Consider the following 18,894-nt stretch of genomic DNA (forward strand, 5'->3'; position numbering starts at 1 on the left):
TCTCTCTAATGCATGGGCAGCTCCAGCAATAATTTTTGGGAGTGTGTTCTTGGTCTTAATCCTGAAACTCATGTTTTTTTAAGCAATAAAATGAATCAGAACAAAAATAGTACCTATACAAAAATGTAAACAGGTATGACTTTATACAATTTGAATGCCTGGATACTCAGTATGCACCCTACTTTCCTGACCAGTGGTCGTCAACCTTTTGGACCACCAAATTTATTATTTTAAAACCCGTGAACCATTTATTTGAATTAAAAAAAAAAAAAACAGAAAAACATTTGTAAAAAATCGATCTTCCTAATGGTGCCTGACAAGGACTGTGGAGGCTCTGATTCATTAATCAGCTCACGGTTAGGTTAGGTAAGTTTTACTATTGTTACTAATACACTGCATCACAAAAAAATAAATATTGTTTGCTACTTGGTCTAATCCATGTGCCCTATACTAAATCAAGTGTGCTGAATCCAAATCTGAAGCTTGATTGTCTAGTCGATTGTCGACTGTCTAGGAGGTCAGAATCTTAAGTTATTTACGCGTATAGACGTGATTAGCTTCATTCTCTCGTTCTGCAGTTACGAGTAATCTCTATAAATACCTAACTTTTGGCTCATAGTTCCATGACATTACAAAAACATAGTTTTTTGTTGCAACAACATATACAATTACACATAATTCACCTGAGTCCTTGTTCAACACACATGTACACTTTTGAAGTGTTTCAGGCACTTGCTTTTGCATTTGTGGCTCTCTGTTCTCTCCCGCTGCAGAAACCAGAAGTAGTCGCCCATCATGTTGGGGTTGCACTGGCATTGATATCTTGTTTCCGTGACAAAAGTGTCCTGGTTAAACCTCTCCCCTTGTTCATCACTAACATCGCCCAAATTTTGTGAGAAGAAGTCCAGATGGGAATGTAAGAAATTAATTGTAAGTGACATCCGGCAGCCAAGTTGATGGTACGCTGTTAGCATGTTGTTCATGAGTTCAGCATGGTTTTCAGCTCGCTGGTTGCCTAGAAAGTTTTTTGCAACTAGCACAAATGAATGCCAAGCAGCAAGTTCAAGTGGGTTGAGTTTGTCTCTGAATGTGGCATCACGCCTCAAATTGCAGATTTGGGGACCAACAAAAATGCCTGCTTTCAGTTTAGCATCTGTTATAATTTTTCCAAACATATACTGAAAACCCATACCATCAGGATCCATTGAAATGACAAGGTTTTTCATTAATACAAGTTTAATATGAAGTAGCGGAAGGTAAACTTTTTGTGGATCAATGAGTGATTTATGCTTTACGTTGTACTGGCCAACAGTACAGGTCTGGGTGGCCATTCTTTCATTTCTTTTAGTACCTTTATGCAGCAATACGGCTTTCAAACTTGCTTTGTTCGAGTTTATGAACAAATTCCACTGCTCTGGTATGTATTCCCAACTTAACTCCATCATCGGACCACTCACGTCGGTACAGAAGCAAATGTCATTTTCCAGCTTGTAACCTGAGAATTTTGTGTGACAATCACGTACGTGTGAAGTTGTCATTCCTTTCTGTAGCAAATTGTACTTCTTTAATCTGGAGGCTAACATTTCAGACTTTTTTGACAGGTCCCTTACTAGATCATCTAAATCTGATAAAATCTGGCTTATAAAATGTGGCTTACCCTCTTCAAATTGGGGTTCATAACATTCATTAGCATCAACGTCATTGGATTTTCTGCATCATGTGGCACTGGCTTCAGAGCAGATTCACAATCAGGATAGATGATTTTCGACTTAGTCTTCTTCAAAAACCCAGCAATTTTACTCATGTAGAAGTAGCAGTCTGAGTGAGGCAAATAAAAGGCATTTTATTTATTTTCCCATTCAACTATTGTGTTAGGCCAATGTAACACATCTGACAGCAGATATGAGGTGCCTAGCTTTTATCCTGATCTCCAATTTCACATCCAAAGTAATACTTGTAAGCAAATTTCACCCTCTTGGTTAGGTTCTTGGGTTGATCATATGGGGTATATTTACAACAAATGTAGAAAAAATTGTCCGGTTTAGTAACACAGCTTTCTACTCATCTTTAGCTCAAAACAATTGCAAATAATGTCCACATTTTTCTGTAGAACACCAAAATTTTCTCGTGGATCACCAGTGATCCATGAACCACTGGTTGATGACCACTGGTCCTGACTATCATGTATTATAGTTGTGGGGCATTGCTAGGATTGTGACAGATGTTGGGCAGTGATGCAGCATAGAATAGCATACTCTGGTGAAATCTGAATGTGGCCAAATTTCATGACCAGTTAGAGGGGCTTGAAGGGGTCTTACAGGCATATATAGATCTCTGTGCAATCATCAAAACAAATTGAAGGAATGGAAAGGAATCTAAAGGAAATATAGGAATAGTAGATGATTATTTCGAGCCTGATAAGAATAACACCCCCAACATGTACAGTATTACAGGTCAATTTTGATCAATATATATACTTCAACAAAAGACAAAAAAAATGTTTTTCTTTCAAAAATAGAAAACCAGAACAAGTAATAATTCAAAATGTAGATTTGCAAGGTTAAACAAACAACAACCAATAAATAATATCAAACCAATAGTTTGTTAGTTTGTTCCACCTGAAAGAAAAGCCCAATGGATAATCAAAGAGGAGTGGACTCCTATTTGCCCAGCCTGTGATTACATATCTTCTATCTGTGCGAGAAAGAGAAGAGGAGGGAGGGAAAGCCAGGCTTTTGAAGGGTAACCAGATTTAAATTTAAAAACACAAAATTGTTGTTTATTAATCCAACAGCATAATTTAAAAGATTAAGAACTATCTCTATAAATGAATCCTAGGCTAACATATAACCACTTGTTTCGCAAAAAAATAGCAATTTAGTTTAGTATCATACTAGGTTAGCAATGGCGGTAAGGTGTCCCACCCAACGTGTTTCGCCCGTCCCAGGCTTCCTCAGGGGTAAAGGGAGACTTAGTATTATTGCTGGGGCTTTTTACTGCATTAAGAGCCTTGTGATACCGAATTGCTACTTGTAAGTGATTTGATAGTGAGACCGTTATCAATTTGGACGTACTGCTGGTGTTTCCAGATGTCCGAGTGGAGTGAACGGTGTGATAGAAGCTTGAAATGTTTATTCCAGGACCTTCATATGCACAATGATTATTACATCTCTGTCCATCTTAGGAGAAGTAAATGACCGTGATCCAGCAGGGGAAGATAAAGTGTTGTGTTCTCGTATGGAGCATTTTAGTTGTATGTGGGTGAGCTGCAGGCAGCCGTCCAAAAGGAGCCCCATTTCAAAACACGTCGGGTGGGACACCTTACCGCCATCGCTAATCAAGTATGATACTAAACTATAATGCTATTTTTTTGCAAAACTTGTGGGTATATGTTAGCCTAGGATTCATTTATAGAGACACAGCTCTTAATCTTTTAAATTATGTTGTTGGAACAATAAAATTTTGTGTTTGTTGTTGTTTTTAAATTTAACTCTGGTTGCCCTTCAAAAGCCCGACTTTCCCTCCCACCTCCTCTTCCTCCCACAGATACACAATACAAAGCAATAGAAATTCTTTGTGCAAGAAAATGCATGTCTGTGTGTATTTAGATGCATGTGTGGCAAAAAGTGAAACTTCTAGTGTGTTCTTTGTATAAATATTTTTTGCAGAGGAAGCACAATGGGACTTCCTGTCCTTATTGCTGGGGCAGACCTGACATCTCTTTCTTTTAGAGTCAGGTGGATGCAATGGAGTTGTGGCTGAGCTGGTTAATGCTGAGGCAGGGCCGGCTGAGGATGCTGGCGCTGATGCTATTTGTGTTGTTGATGACGTGGACAGAGTGCTTGGCGAGCTATGCATCTGTCTGACAAAGGCTGCAGCGACTGGGTCTCGGGGAACTAATTTCTACTGCTCAAGAACTATTCTCTGCTTGCTAATTTTGGAGTTCCACCCCAGGTGGATGTGGGTCCACAACACAAACGCATTGTACGCGGACACATCTAAGATGTTACAAAGCAAAACTATTGGCCATCTCCTGGTCATTTGCTGACATGTGTAGGTGGCAGTAAGCTTGTCCAGGTTGTCCACTTCTCCTTTGTTTTTATTGTAATCCAGGATAAGTATGGGCTTTTTGTCAGTTCTTGATGACACAGCTGCATCTTTGTGAAAAGTGGACATAAGAATCACACTCCAGTTTCTTTTTGGACAATATGAAACAAGAGTAGTGGTGTCTGTAAATGCAAATTTTGATGAAAGTGGAGCCCTGCCTTTACCTGCAAAATTTTGGTCGGCAGCTCAGTGTTATTTTTCCTCATTCTGCCTACCATGGTAAGTTTCCTCCTGAGAAGTTCTCCGAGTTCATAGCTGGTAAAAAAAAATTGTCACGTGATATTCTGACCCCGCAGTTCAGCAGTTATTATTACAAGGACATCATTCCCTTGGTTTTTCTCTGTTATGCTGTTTCCCTGTGTAAATCTGTAGATTCCAGGCATACCTTGTTTTTGCATCACATGCTGCACAAAATTTAATTCCGTATTTTTCCTGGCTTACTGGGCATGTATTGCCGGAAGGGGCATTTTCAATGGAAAGGGACACAACGCCCATCTACTGTCACCTGAGGCCCATGGTGAAACATCAGTGGAAGGAGCTGCACCCATCTCTCTGTACACTCCAGCAAGAAGAAGAACACCATTATAAGCACCCAGACATTCCTCATCAATGTCATTCCTCATGTCCCTATGAACTTTTTTTCCTTCAAGGTTTGTCGTAGAAGTTATGACTTTTTTTTAGTGACAATGGCATGAACAATTCAAAACATGTCTTGATGTCACTTACTCTAATCACAGCAAACATTGTAGTCCCGGGGTCATTTTGATGACATTTTCTGCAGCTCGTCTGTCATGTATGTCAGGAGGTACTGAACTCCAACAGATGTTACCACTTTTGGATTTGAATGTTTCAGCAGGAATGGAAGCAGCTTCAGCAGTGGTGGCCTCCTCATCAGACTCATCAGATGTGTGTGTGCATTCTGGTTGATACTCCGTCTTCTGTCTCAGAAACCTGTTCATCGGTATCGCTATGCAGGTCTGCATCCTCTGTCACATTTTCATCCAAGATATAATCCATAATTTCACTTTTTGTATATCTTCTATGCAGTTTTGCAATCTGCAAATAGGAGATGTGTGCTTTGCAAGTAACAAGACTAACTAAAAAGTTCCTTCTGTGTCTGGAATGCCTGTTTGTTTTGTCTGTTTAGCTACAGATAAGAAACCTGAGAGATAAGCCCTGAATAGAAGAGGGAGAGGAGAGGGCTGGCTGTTAGTGTGATGTTCTGTGACTGAGAGCTGAAAGTCGGATTTTAGTGTGTGTATGATTTCAGTTTTGACACTAATTATTGTTATATAATCTTATATTATAACCGGGTCGAAACTGACTATAAACAACACAAAGGTTATAATTTTTACCACAGCATTTTATAATTTAGTGAAATTGATCATTTTTGTTTTATTTTGTTTACATTGAGGATCTTGACAAGGTATTGATGCAATAAACAAATTTATGTGGTGCGTGAAATGGGTCTTAAATTACCCTTAGTATATAGGAAGGCTAAAATTAATACTTTGAGCTAATGAGCTTAAGGGGTACAGTTTTCTATACATTATTGGAGGTTATCTTTAGAAATATTTTTACAGCTTCCAGTTACATTAGTACCCTAAGTTTAATCCTTTCAAGAAGAAATACTTGAAATCATTTGATAGAAACAGCAGGAGTAGCTCAATTTAATCTAATTGTATAGGGGGTATTTCTTATGTGCCAGTACTGTCCCTTAAAGTGCCTCTACAGGTGATGTGGATTTATAAACACCATGGAACGTTTATTGACTCAAGGTCTATTGTCAAGCACGCTGGAGTGCCAGATGATATGAATAGATGTGTCTCACTAGAAAATAAATCTTTTTTGGGGTGAGAGTAAAAGAGCAGAAGAGCCATGATAGATTTTATTGATTAAGTGTCAAAGAAACCCAAATGCCTCAGAGCTTGCTAGATATTAACCTTTGAGTTTCCATTGCTGCTGGTTCTAGGCAAACAATGTTTAAAAAAATTGAAGGAAAGGCTCACAATTTGTACCTATTTAAGTACATGTCTCCTGCATGTGACTTTTTCTAAACATTCTTTGACAGCTTAAACACTTGTGAAGTTCTCTCATTCCATTCTGTCCTATCGAAATTTTGCATACTTACACATGCTAAAAGAACTTCTGGAACAAACTTTATACTCATACGTATATGTAATATATGTCGTTACTCACCTCTGAAATGTAAAGTAAATATCCGCAGAATAACAATGGCTGCTTTCTTCTTTCATAATTCTGAGTACTGCTTTAGTCAAAATTTCCCCAGTATTTGTATGAGGGCTTAGAAACTCGGCTTTCATATTAGGCAGCCCCCTTTCTTTTAAAGCAGATAAAAAGCAAAATGGTGCATTTATGTATGCATGCAATAAAGTACAGTATATCTGTGAATGGAAAATGATAAATAATATACATATTTTAAATGGAGATAGTGAAAGTATGGACAACATGCATCTGCTCAGATGTGATAACTATATAAATGTGCTTCAGCGTTCAACACAGAATTTTTCAAGCTGGGTGGGAAGAAGTTGTAGGTGGGTGGCAGCCCCTTTACTGTCATCTAACTCTTCAGTAACCACCCAAAAACAGCCGGTGGTGCTGTGGTGTGGTGCGCGCAGCTAAAAAGGGGCTGGGGAGAACATGGCACTTGACCACTGAGACATAATTAAGCACATTTGTGACAACACATGCTAAATAACCTGTCTATTTCTGATGACAAACAGATAAAGCCTGTGCTGATGGGTTTACAACACTTTGAAATGGAGAGCTTTACTATATAGCACTTTATGTAGGTACCTGAATTATGTTATCCTCGATACAAACAAAGCTCAGAATATAGGAAAGAAGGCAGCTCTGGAAGCCAAGTAAATTTCTTTTGCATGCACATTTGTTAACAATAAACTTGTTAATAGGTGAAGGTAAATGAAAAGGTTACTTCATTAGTACACTACTGTGTGTTTTTTTGTCCAATAACCAGGCATGGGGGTATGTTTTGATAAGCTGTGCTAAATCAGCAGTACTCGCTGTACTGTAGGTGCCTAAATGAAAAAAAAAACGGAAGTACATATTCACACGGTTGGTAAACTACTTCCACTCCATTCAGTTTTTTTGCCCAGAGTTCAGCTTTAAGTCTTGATATGCTTGTTAGCACATGGTTGAGTGTAGAGCCATACTTGGCTTACATTAACACCACATTTTATTGTGTGGAGGTGCAGTGCAGCGCAGGGCAAAGAAACCCTTGCTTGCTGCATCTTTGTCACACCTTCAATTAAAATGCTCTTTTCACAGGTAATGGCCCTAAAGCATGTTTATTGTATTTATAATACGCTTGAAATTCAAAAGAGGTGAATGTGGAGTAGTGGAGGAGTGAATCGTGTTTGTCAATGACAAACAAGAAATATGCCATACGTTGGACTAAAATGTATGTTGTAGAAATTGCTTTGGAAAACATTATTTTAATTTGTATGTTTCAGTAAAGAACTGGCATTAGGAATTAAAGCTATGGAGAATGGGCCATCTCAAGGATGTAGAAAAAAGTTGAGGACTTTACTGAGGTTCCTGCATAATGCAGGCTGCATTAGCAATGTTTTGGTGAAAGCAAAGGACAAATCCATAAAGACTGTGTCCTGTGAAGGGGAAGGGACTTGATTGTCTTCTGACAGCAAGAAAGTGTGCAATTAAATTAGGTCAACGTTAACAGAATGATAATGATCCTCGTTGGTCCCTGATAAGATCTCATAATACTATATTCAGCAATGTGCCCCATAATTACTTTGTGGCTTTAATGCAGTAGTTGGCAGTGCTCTGAATGACGCTGAATATAGTACAACAGCAACTGTTTTGTATTTATCATTATTTTTATGTTATTTTTGTCAGTACGTATTCGTCTGCCACTCTTTGCTTTATGATTTATAAAAAAAAAAACAAGCCTGTCTCTAACAAAAACATGTCTTATATTAAAAAAACGTATTACAGATATGGTGTAGAGCAATTCACAGCAACCAGAGTTCCATCTGAGCAGTTAAAGAGGAACTAAACACAAAAGTAATGATTTGCTATGGTATAGGTGGTATTTAGAAATGGTACTTATGGTGTTATAGCAGTACAAAAATGTACCATTTGTGTAAAATAATTCTGTATAGCAGTACATTTTCTGGTATGTCTGAGCCTAGGCACATCTTTTTACCTCTGAGGAACACTCTAATTGTTTTTAGATTCTTAGGAAACCTCTGATAAAAAGGGTTACATTGCTACTTAATCATGATAAACACATTGAGGAAATTAAAAAAACATAAGAAAAAGTAATGTGGCATACCGAGCACATTAAAGTGAAACTAAAGTTCCACTTTTAGGAATCCATGATGAGGCAAGTCTTATGGTGGCCATTGTAGGTTGGAGATCAGTCTACTATTACTCTATTCTCATAAACTCCCCATGCAACCTCAGAAGCAACCCTAGAATTCCATGGAACCCTTTTGAGACACTGTATCCTACATCCTCTTTGGTGAGGTAATAACTATGCTGTCCATAATGGGAAAAGATTAGCTGTAAGATCACAAGAAATACTAGTGATTAATCCCTTGTCTGCCATTTTAACACAGCTTCAAAGTTCAGTTTCTCTTTAAAGCAAAGGTCCTCAACCCCCAGTCCGGGGCCCACTGATGGGACGCGGCCATCACTGGCCAGCGCCGTGGACCACGTTTGCCATACACATCTTAGGCTCAGGGCGGTGGGCAGGTTCTGTCTCTTCACACAACCCGCCCACTCACCCATCGCAGGCTCAGACCAATGATGGGAGAGAGGGCGGGTTATTGGACTTGTAGCAAAAATTGTGAACAGACAGGTAGGTTAATTTCTATTGCTGAAAGTACATCACCTTCTGTAATAATGAGCCTACCTGTTCACAGTCTTTCATCATATATGTTTAGTTCCACTTTAAGCTTTCTACAAATACAAAGAACATATAGGAATACAGACAAATACATGCAGATGAGTTCAGTTTTCCACTGAGGCACTGCATGGGTCACCTCCAGTTTCTTGTGATAGAATGATGATACACTGGTAAACTTGAAAAACATTCTGCTTACCTAAATATTTAGGCCAATTTACCAGGGTAGTTTAGAATCTTTTATTACCTCTTTATGTGACCTTCCTGTTTTTTTTCATCTCCCTGTAATTAGGTAAATAAAGTGAATCTTCACTGAGTTTATTGAATGACAATTCTTAAATTATTTAGCCATAATGTGTGGGCTCCTTGTGCCACTAGCACAAAATAAGTTTACATCAAAGTATCATTATTAAAAGGTTGATTGTTCTTCAACAAGGATGTAAAACCCATGGATGTAAACCAACATACAGCAAGGTTAGGTTCTAACAATACATATCTTCAAGCTTGTGGCTTAACGGCCAACCGCATAGAAATACAAACATTGTAACCAGCCTTATGACAGAAATGAAGTAACATATCTCTCTGGGCTTCAGTAAAACAAGTGTCCAAATCAGCTTCCCATTGGGATACAAATAAAGGGAGTTCTGGCGTATATACAGATAACAGGGTTTGACAGGCATGGGAAAGTGTGCCCCGTACAGGTTGACCAGTTGCACACAAGTCCTCTAGAGGAAGAAGCGACCGGGCTATTGTATTGGGCCGCGGCAAGGATCTCAGAACATAGGTGAGTTGTTTGTGGCGCCAGGGCGACAAGGAAGGGAGATCCCTTTCCGTTTGTAGGGTCGGAATATGTTGCCATTCCCTATTGTGCATGAAATGGGATATTCTATACACGCCCAAAGCACGCCATTGGCGAAATATTGGGTCAGTCTGGCCCGGGGGGAATCCAGGATCACCTAGAACAGGAGACATTGGAGACGGGTATATGGTTACGTTTTGAGAGGAGAAATACTTAGTGACCACTTTCAAGGTCTCGCCAATCAATGGATGGGTGTACATTGCCGTCCTGGCCACCGGTGTCGACTAGGCCAATGCGGCAATGGGGGCAGTAGCATGCATCCTCCAACCTAACCCACAGTTTGGAGTGGCTATTAGTGCATCAATCCAGCAGCCTAGACAAGTGCACTGCCTGATGGTATAAAACTAGGTCAGGGAATGCCATTCTTCTGTTGGCTTTGGGGAGTCTCAGTAATGTCATCCTAAGCCTGGGCGCCCCATTAAGCCAGATAAATTTGTCAAATTCCAAACTGAATTTTCGAAGGATAAAATGCGGGATGTGTATTGGGAGTGCTTGCAGCATATACAACAGTCTAGGCATAACATTCATTTTAAGCACATTGCACCTCCCAAACCATGTAAATGCCATCTGTTTCCACCTCTGTAGATCACTTCGGATTTTATTTAATAGAGGGATAAAATTGAGATCTACAATTCGCGTTAGATTAGCAGGAATCTGTGTGCCCAGGTAAGAGATAGCTGAGTTAGACCACTTGAAGGGGAAAGAAGGGGACAAGGCCTCTCTAATTTTTCTGGGAAGAGTAACACTCAGTGCCTCCGACTTTGCAGGTTTATTTTGTAATTAGAGAGCGAGGCATATCTGTCTAGCTCTCGCATAAGAACCGGCAAAGTAGTTACCGGTGTTGCAACATAAAAAAAGAGGTCATCCGCATAAGCAGCTACCTTATGTTCAGTGGGGCCAATCTGGACTCCCCTGATATCTCCATTGGCACGAGTTATTCGTAGGAGGGCCTCCAGGGTCTACACAAACAGCAAGGGAGATAATGGGCATCCCTGTCTCGTCCCATTGGTAATACAAAAGGAGTGGGAGAGTTCACCATTAACCTGTACTCTGGCGCTGGGGGAGGAATACAACGTTTCTATCCAGCGCAGAATACGAGGGGGAAGACCCAAATGTGTCAATGTGGAGAGCAGAAACGTCCAGTCCACCCGATCAAATGCCTTCTCAGCATCAGTAGAGAGGAGCATTAGAGGGGTGTTGTATGTGCATAGTTATTAATATTCGGGGTACGGATCGAGTTGTCCCTGGCTTCCCTCATTGGGAGAAAACCGCTTTGGTCAGGATGGACAATATCAGTCAGTATTGGAGTCAGCCTATGCGCTAATATGCAGGCAAAAAGTTTAAAATCACAATTAAGCAACGATATTGGTCTATAATTGGAGCATAGGAGAGGGTCCTTGTCTGGTTTGAGTATCACTGATATGTGGGCCGCTAATGTGTCAGGAGGAAGAGTGTGACCATCAGTGAGCGCATTCAGCGCTAAAACTAAATGTGGGCCTAGTACTGGGAAGAATTTCTTATAGTAGGCTAATGTCAGACCATCTGGACCGGGAGCTTTCCCTGATGCGGCTCGGCGAATTGCCACTTGTAGCTCAAGCAGTGTTATCGGTTTATCTAATATCTCTATAATGTCTTAGGACAATGTCGGTAAGTCGGAGGCACTGAGATATTCCTGTATTGCGATCTGGCGATCGGGTGATGACCTACCACTAGAGTCTCCTCGTAAGTTATACAGTAGACTGTAATAGTCATGGAAGGTGTTAGCAATGTCAGGGGTGGTGTGTGCCAGGGTGCCCAAAGAGGTTTTGATTTTAGAGATATACATGGCCGCCTTCTTAGACCTAAGTGCCCTAGCCAATGCCCTACCACAGTGGTTGGCATGTTCATAGTAGTACCGTTTGCAACGGGTAAGTTGTGTTTTAGCCTTTTTTTCTGTACAGGGAGTAAATTTGTGTACGAGTGACGAGTAGTTGGGATTCCAGGTCCATTGTTGGAAGCCTGTTGTGCAATATTTCTAAACGATGCAACTCCTGTAACAGCGTATCAAGTCTTTGTTTGGTTAGTCTTTTGAGTCTACAGCTCTGTTGTATGAACAGACCTCTAATATAACATTTATGAGCTTCCCATACATAAAGTAGATTGTCTGTAGATCCTGCATTGTTGGCAAGGAAGGAGGAAAGTTCTTCCTCAATCTTTGCGGTCAGTTCAGGGTCTTCGAGCTGTGCCTTATTTAGCCTCCGAACACTGGGTTTACATTCATATATCCTCCCAGAGATCTCTATTATAATTGGGGCGTGGTCAGAGAAGGGTATGGAACCAATACTCGAGTTGCTAACCTGTGAAATGGCATCATGGGATATCAGAAAATAATCAAGTCTGGAGTAAGTATTATGGACCGTGGAGTAGAACGTATAATCCCTGTCTCCGGGGTGTTGGATACGCCAGATATCTATCAATTGATTGTCATGTAGCAGTGCTTTCAGACGTTTATGATGAGAGTAAGGCAGGTGGGAACGGCCCTTGGATATGTCCAAGGACGGATCTAAAGTTAAATTAAAATCATCTCCTATAACGATGGTACCTTGAGCCACCTCAGATAAGAGGGTCAGAATATATTCAAGGACAGTCAACTTGCCGGTATTAGGTAGGTATATGTTTTGAAATGTAAATAGTTGCTTCTCTATCATACCCTGGACTATTAGGAAACGACCGTCTGGATCCACTTTACACATAGAGGGGGACCATGGAAGAGATCCATCTATTAGAATGCTATTCCCCTAGATTTAGAATCGGGTGAAGTGCTGTGATAACTGTATTTGGCTTGTTTGTTACGCAGGACCGAGATTTTGTCATGTCGGAAGTGTGTCTCTTGCAGAAAGACGGCTTCTGCATTTTCGGAGTGTATTGAATAGGACTGAACGTTTTGAGGGAGAGTTTAATCCCTTAAAATTCAGAGATATGAGTGTGATAGTCATAATTCCTGTGGTCTAATGGTAAGGTATGGGAGGGGGAAGGGTGGGGGAAATTAGTAAAGAATAGGAGGAAAGGAAAGAAAAGAAAAAGAAATTAGGAAATCAATAAAATAAGGTACACAAAGAAGAAAAAGCAGCGAGAAAAACAAAACAACTTAAAAGGAAGAAGAAATAGAGCTATAGGCCCTAAACCTAGGTAAGTAAAACAATATACCACACCACCAACCTCTACAAGAGGCCGGGTGTACCTATGTGGGGGGTAGTGTAGGCATAAAACAATATAAGCTGCTGGCTCACCAGCAGCAGCAACATAAAACACGTATATATCTATAAGTAAATCACACAGCTCTTGTGAGTGAAACCAGGAAGATATGCTGTTCCCAAAAAACAAGGAGAGGAGATAGAATTCTAAACTTACAAGAGTAGACAGGTTTCACAGGACTGAAGATCCCAAAGACATTAACAAAAACATTAAATAAAGGGCATACCAATAATCAGGCATACTAAAGTTCACAGCCATACACAACACAGGCTACTACAGGAGCCGAAACAATAACCCAACTTCAAAGTGCCAGGTATCATGTAAACAGAACAATACTAGGCAGCCATCTGGGAGCAAAGAACCACTGAGACCATGATAGGCCGTCGCCCATACTCAGTGTGCACCAATGTCACAGCAATAACAGGAATCCGCTTTCGGCGTAGGAGGTGTGCTCAGATCAGGACATAGATACATCACACAGGAACGATAAGTTTCTGAGGAAGTATAGATATGCATTGTAATATATGTAGGAGGTAGACAGTGGTGGTAACAAGAGTCCAAATATTCAGCAGCAGGAGAAATCATACTTCATGTGAATTTGAGGTATTCCTTTTCAGGACGCGCTGAGGAGTGGGAGAGTGCCGTCTGCGTCGGACGGAGGTAGATGATCTCCATCTCAAGTAGATACTTGGGAGTACCTCTAAGATTTCCAGCCAATTAGGAACATCAGTGGGATCTGCGCCTAAGAAAGTAAACAGGGCAAGTAGCTGAGATGGAGTGTGCAATGTAAACACAGAGTTGGGTTTGGTCACTATGAGATGTAGTGGATGTCCCCATCTATATCGGGCACCGTGTGTGGTAATGTAATCCAAAAGTGGCTTCAGTATACGTCTCATCTGTAGCGTGCGCGGGGATAGATCCGGATATATCTGAATACTTGCACCATCAAAATCAATCGGCCCTTTCTGCCATGCTTTCTGAACGATCTGCTCTTTAACTTTGTAAAAGTGCACCCTGCATAGGACATCTCTGGGGTGGTCAGGTACTCCATCTCTCCTCACACCAACCCTATGAACTCTATCCAATTCTATGCGCTCTGAGGGGGGTCGGTCTTAAAGGGTGTTAAAAATGTCAATCACAGTGTGTTACAGGTCAGGCCCAGCTGTAGCTTCCGGGAGTCCCCTTAATCGTAAATTGTTGCGTCGGCCCCTGTTTTCTTGATCGTCCAAACTGAGAGCCAGGTTAGAAAGCACAGACTTCATGTGCAGTTGGGCATGTTCAAGCGTGTCTAATCTAAGGGAAGTTTGGGAGGAGGAGGACTCCAGGGAAGCAACCTTAGAATCAACTGCTTGCACTTAAAAGTATTTTTTGATATTTTTTATTTCTTAAAACAATATCTGGGAACCCTGTTATTAAGGTCCTTGCACACTGCCTTGTTATGAGCTCAGCACTTGTTTTACTGATGTGACATGTACTCTGACTACAATTTTACTTGCACGTTAATCATGCACAGTGAAGACTGTACTTGAATCCAGCTCTTGCTTTAATGCATATTTGCAAGCATTAGGCTTTGAGACTCAGAGATAAGGAGCTTGCTGACTCCTGTATTTTATTCTTGTAATATACCCTAAATTTGATCAGTTACCAGCTGTGAGAGAACCATGGAAACCTCACAGCTTGATTTTATTTATCAGACCACTGTAATTGAAAAAAGAAAGATTCTGTTTTTTACCATGTGAATTGTAGTAAGTTACTGCTAAATATGCATAACCATGAATACTCTAACACTGTACCATGTATTTTTGTATGTGTTGTTAACATCGTGATCATTTTGTTGACAAGTGAGGAGATTTTTTTTGTTCCATATTGTTGCTTTTATTTGAGCTATTGGTTTAACATGAATTTGCTATATAGGACCTGCTCTTGTTTGTGAATAGATAAGGCCTTTCATACTTTACATTAATACAAATATAGCTTGGGTTGAATAATTATTGATGTTTTTTTTAAACTATGATTGAGCTGCTAATTTAAATGTGCCAGTTGTAACAGCAGTACAGTGCAATACAAAGGTAATGATAAATTTCGCCAATTGTTTATTCTTGCTTTTCTGCAGTTTCAGCAGTCTAGTTAGTTTACTAGAAACAGTATTATCCTTTTTCTAATTCCACTGCATCCTTGCTCATAAACATTAAAGAACAATAATGAGCTCGTACAGTGCAGAATTATTTGGCAGCAAGCTTCAGTATCACCCAGAATGTTTAGAACCTTGCCAAGTCTGATTAATGTCAATACTTACCATATACCAATCCCCAATCTAGTGACATTATCTTTATCAATCAACTAGCCCCTGCCCAGCCCTTGGAGTTGCACTGCCCTAGCACTCAGTTGCCCTCAGGACTTAGGTACTCAAAGGATGGTCTTTGGGGAAACAACAACTAGTGAAGGACCAATAACTGGCAAAAAACTTTAACACTGAGCTCACTGTCACCAAGCAAAATTATTTCTCCGCTATCATTTCCTCTCAAGCTTACAACCACGCAACCTCTTCTCAACAATTGACTCCCTTCTCCGCCCAGGACATTGCCACCTACTTTAGAGATACAATAGACAAAATCAGACATGATGTCCCTGTTCACCGAGCCACTCCAACCATACCTACCCCTTCCACCTGTAAATTATCACTGGCCTCCCTCAGCCCTGTTACTGTGGAGGAAGTTTCTTCTCTTCTCTCATCATCTCCATCTACTACTTGTCTGCTTGACCCAATTACCTCTGATCTACATCTACGTGCCCATTCCTCCACCCTGGCCCCTGCCCTAACTGAACTATTCAACCTCTCCCTTTTTACTGGTAAATACCCCTCTGCTTTCACACATGCCATAATTCTCCCTATCCTAAAGAAACCCTCACTGGACCCCTCCCTACCCTCTAACTCCTATCTCCCTTCTTCTATATGTCTCTCAACTTCTTAAACGCCTTGTCTACAAAAGACTCACCAATTATCTGATCACCAACTCCCTCCTTGACCCTCTCCAGTCTGGTTTTGAGCTGCCCATTCCACTGAAACAGCCCTTACTAAAGTGGCCAATGACCTCATCAGAGCTAAGTCTCAAGGCAACTTTTCCCTGCTCCTTTTTCTTGATCTTTCCTCTGCTAAACACATTGTTGATCACCCCCTTCTAATACAAATCATGCGCTTCATTGGTATCAGTAACAGTGCTTTCTCTTGGTTTGCTTCCTATCTGTCTGACCGCTCCTTTCAAGTTTTTTTCAATGGTAATTCCTCCTTGCCCACTCTCCTCCCTGTTGGTGTTCCCCAAGGGTCAGTCCTTGGACTGGTTCTCTTTTCTTTGTACACCTCCTCTTTCAGTAGTCTCATATCCTCCTTTGGCTTACAGTACCATCTGTATGCTGATGACACTCAAATCTATCTGTCCACCTGACATGTCTCGCTCAGTCCTGAATAAGTGCATAAATGCTGCAGCCAGACCCATCCACCCTTCCCACTGCTCCTCTTCTGCTGCATCTCTTTGCAGATCTCTACACAGGCTTCCATTTCAGCTTAGAATCAAACTCAAGCTCCAATCAAACTCAAGCTCCTGTGCTTTGCCTTTAAATCCCTACACAGTTCGTTTCCCACTTACATTTCTGACCTGGTAAAAAAGTACTCCCCCAGCCGCTCTCTCTCCGCTCCTCCAATGACCTACTAATGACTTCTTCACTCATAACCTTATCACACGCACGGATTCAAGACTTCTCTAGAGCTACCCCAACTCTCTGGAATCGTCTTCCTCGTCCTATTCGGCTTGCTCCTACTTTCTGCCCATTTAAAAGAGCCCTCAAAACCAATTTTTTCAAACTTGCCTACCCTACTTTTTCTGTCTTTTGAAACCATCACTACTTCCCACCACTACATATTTCCCATCCTATTGTGTGTAATTACCCCCACCTACTGGATTGTAAGCTCTTCGGGGCAGGGTCCTCTCCTCCTATATCACTGTCTGTATTTGTCTGTCATTTTCAACCTCTATTTAAAGTACATCGCTGCATAATATGTTGACGCTATAAAAATCCTGTTTATTAAATAATAATAATAATAATATTATTAATAATAATAATAATAATAATAATAAATCAGAGCCAAGAGGTAGCTGGAAGGTAGCTAGCTAAGTGTCAGGTAGCAAGAAGTCAGAAAGAGCAAGTCGACAACATGGAGTCAAACGCAACTTCACCAATTAGGACATAATGCTATCTCAGGAAAGGTGGTCTAGCAAGGAGACAGCTTTTTTGCAAATGGGCAAGCAGGGGGTCAGTAGGCAGGCCCACCCACTCTATACAATAAAAACAACAGCTGGAAAACTGGGCTTCTGAAATTTGGTGCACAAAATCCAACTACTGCATCGTTAAATTCTTTGCATTACTTGTCTCATTCAATCAATTGAAAGGGCTTTAATCAAAATGCAGCATAGCACCTATTGAAACACAATTGTAATGGTGTAAACAAGCTCTCAGAAATAAGTAAATTTTTAAATGTTTTCAATAAATGATGAAACGTATTGAGCACGGTTTGGCCACCCATCACAACCTACCAGTAATTATCTATTATAATGTATATCCTTTTAAATAAAAACTTAAAGTGAACATGGTCAAATTAACAAGTAACAACAGCCTTAACAGTTCATAATTATTATAATTACACAGTATTTATATAGTACACAACAAATTACACAGAACTTTATTAAGTCCATGTTCATGTCACCAGCTGCCCCTCAAAGGGGTTCACAATCTTATGTCCCTACCATAATCATATGTCTTTAATACAGTCTAAGGTCATTTTTTGGGGAAAGCCAATTAACTGCATGGTTTTTGGAATGTGGGAGGAAACTGGAGTACCCCGAGGAAACCCACACAAACACGGGGAGAACATGCAAACTCCATGCAGATGTCCAGTGTCCTGGACTAGATTCTAACTTGGGGCCTAGCGCTGCAAAGGCCAGAGTGGTAACCAGTGAGCCAACATGCTGCCCATAATTCTTCCCTTTCCTTCTGTAACCTGCTGCTCTGTGCCATATTTCATACCCCAACCCATACTTATGGGTATAGTGAAGCATGTAACCCACTCCACTTTCCACCATGTGACATCACTGGTCCTTAGTGATTGGCTATTAAGGCACCCAGGGCTGATGGGGGAAAGTGTTTAGCTTATTGTAAGTTCTAAATTACAAATTAGAGATTACACAAGATTTCTTTCTCTCTTTCTACCTCCCCAGGTGATAAGGATGACAGGGTAAGGAACAGCACGAAGCAAATGGCAGGGGTTGGCATTTAAAGGAAACTGTTGGTTGGGGACAGGTAAGTAGTATCACCCTTCTTTTGCGGCACAGCTACACACAATTTAAAATTAGCCTTTCATCCAGTGATTTATGGAGACAGGTGTGCAGAGCGGAAAACAATGATCTGTGTGTTACTTAGGCAAATTGCTATCAAATGACTATACTACAAAAATGAGTTTTAGACTAGCAGCCATTTGTCAGTGCATAGAGCTCACAAAAAAAACAGTAAAACATGAATAATGTCATATAGAACATTGTGGGTGAAAATATGAATATTTGATCTAATTAGCACTGTCAGCAGAATCAGCTACTGTAACTGGCACTTTTTGGGAGAGGGAGACATATGTTTTTTTTTTAATAAAAGGGTTGTTTAACCATTTTTGTACACCACTTACTTTCTATTTTACTTCAATTCATTTGATTTGTACATCTAGCAAAATGAATGATCAATC

General features: G+C 40.5%; 1 protein-coding gene across 4 annotated transcripts in view; it reads left to right on the top strand.

Moving 5' to 3' along the window:
• The window catches only part of NEXMIF (neurite extension and migration factor), a 306,480-nt gene that overhangs the window by 102,409 nt on the left and 185,177 nt on the right, over positions 1-18,894 (top strand). For all 4 annotated transcript variants that reach the window (XM_072429679.1, XM_072429676.1, XM_072429677.1 and 1 more), the window contains one exon: positions 18,380-18,461. The gene's annotated coding sequence lies outside the window, so the exon portion shown is untranslated. The remainder of the gene's footprint in view (positions 1-18,379; positions 18,462-18,894) is intronic.

This window comes from Pyxicephalus adspersus, chromosome Z, assembly GCF_032062135.1.
Source record: "Pyxicephalus adspersus chromosome Z, UCB_Pads_2.0, whole genome shotgun sequence".
Classification (NCBI taxonomy): Eukaryota; Metazoa; Chordata; class Amphibia; order Anura; family Pyxicephalidae; genus Pyxicephalus; species Pyxicephalus adspersus.